This window comes from Sinocyclocheilus anshuiensis, unplaced genomic scaffold (assembly GCF_001515605.1).
Source record: "Sinocyclocheilus anshuiensis isolate Anshui unplaced genomic scaffold, SAMN03320099.WGS_v1.1 scaffold1694, whole genome shotgun sequence".
NCBI classification, from domain to species: Eukaryota; Metazoa; Chordata; class Actinopteri; order Cypriniformes; family Cyprinidae; genus Sinocyclocheilus; species Sinocyclocheilus anshuiensis.
In genome coordinates this window covers 145,777-147,364 of record NW_015542421.1, presented here as the reverse complement: position 1 = coordinate 147,364, position 1,588 = coordinate 145,777, and the positions used below count along the sequence as shown (strand labels likewise).

Here is a 1,588-nt window from a genome sequence, read left to right as displayed (position 1 = left end):
TGGTGGGCGCTCAGGAGGAGCGGGCTCTGGTGGGCGCTCAGGAGGAGCGGGCTCTGGTGGGCGCTCAGGAGGAGCGGGCTCTGGTGGGCGCTCAGGAGGAGCGGGCTCTGGTGGGCGCTCAGGAGGAGCGGGCACTTGAGGGCGAGACGGGATCAGCGGAGGCGAAGGAGAACTGGACGGGACCAGCAGAGGCGAAGGAGACGAAGGAGGCTCAGAGAAGCGTGTTAGAGCGGCTTCTGGGGTGAGCATGGGTGCTGAGAACCCCGGGCGCAGTGCCATGTCCATTATCGCCGATTGACACGCTGGAGCGAGCTCTGGGGCTGGAGCCGACACTTCCTGGGCTGAACTGGGGATCAGGAGCCCTTCCTGGGCTGAACTGGGGATCAGGAGCCCTTCCTGGGCTTAACACACTAATGTCCGGCGGGCTTGCCACATGAACCCTTGGCGGGCTTGCCATATTATCTGCCGGCTGACTTGACTCTAGAACTGCCTGCGTTCCTGGGCTAAGAACGAGGGTGGAGCTTTGGAGGATACAGGGGTATTTGGGGTTGGACTCAGGAGCTGGTGCAGCCTCCAACTTCATATGTGGATCCTGAAATCCATAATGTTAAGTTCAGGTATTGTGCGAATGACCAGCTGGGATCTCCTCGTGGCATTACAAATTGGATCCCCATATCCAGCCCAACCCTGAATCCTTCCATCAAAGTGAGGTCACTGCAGGTGGCTTGGTGGCAGGTGAGACGAATCATGTAATTTGTTATTTTTATTATCTCTGTTCTCTTTTGTCGTAAATGATGCTATTACTCCAGTAATTTATACTAGTTTATCCAGCGCTCCCTGAACGTAGTCTCTGGCTTATTGCCAGTCAAGCGCAACGCTGCAGGGACGCCTCTATAACGACTTTGATCTGATCATAAAGTCACAGGGCTCAAGTCCAAGTTAAGTCTCGAGTACTTGCTCTCAAAGTCTAAGTCGAGTCTCAAGTCTTTAATTATTTCGAGTCGAGTCGCAAGTCATCAAATTTGGGACTCGCGTCCGAGTCAAGTCTCGAGTCAAGTGACTCGAGTCCACACCCCTGGTGACTGGATCTAAAACCTTCAGATGACACACGGCTCATAATTTCTCCGTCGCTGTACCCAAAGTGAAACCACACATGAGCGGCTCTCTCGCACTGTACCACAACTAGTTGTCCAGTTCATACAGCGCATGTTTTCCGAGATGCGGTTGTGAGTCCTGAAAATGTGAGTTCGGTTATAGCCCTGAACGTAGTCTCTGGCTTATTGCCAGTCAAGCGCAACGCTGCAGGGACGCCTCTATAACGACTTTGATCTGATCATAAAGTCACAGGGCTCAAGTCCAAGTTAAGTCTCGAGTACTTGCTCTCAAAGTCTAAGTCGAGTCTCAAGTCTTTAATTATTTCGAGTCGAGTCGCAAGTCATCAAATTTGGGACTCGCGTCCGAGTCAAGTCTCGAGTCAAGTGACTCGAGTCCACACCCCTGGTGACTGGATCTAAAACCTTCAGATGACACACGGCTCATAATTTCTCCGTCGCTGTACCCAAAGTGAAACCACACATGAGCGGCTGTC

At 52.7% G+C, this 1,588-nt stretch overlaps 1 long non-coding RNA gene across 1 annotated transcript in view; it reads right to left on the bottom strand.

Annotated features, from left to right (window-relative positions):
* Nucleotides 1-236, bottom strand: part of LOC107693509 (uncharacterized) — a 9,341-nt gene extending 9,105 nt beyond the window's left edge. Inside the window, exon 1 of the long non-coding RNA XR_001634761.1 lies at nucleotides 149-236. This is a non-coding gene — a long non-coding RNA (uncharacterized LOC107693509). The remainder of the gene's footprint in view (nucleotides 1-148) is intronic.
* Nucleotides 237-1,588: the final 1,352 nt, after the last annotated feature.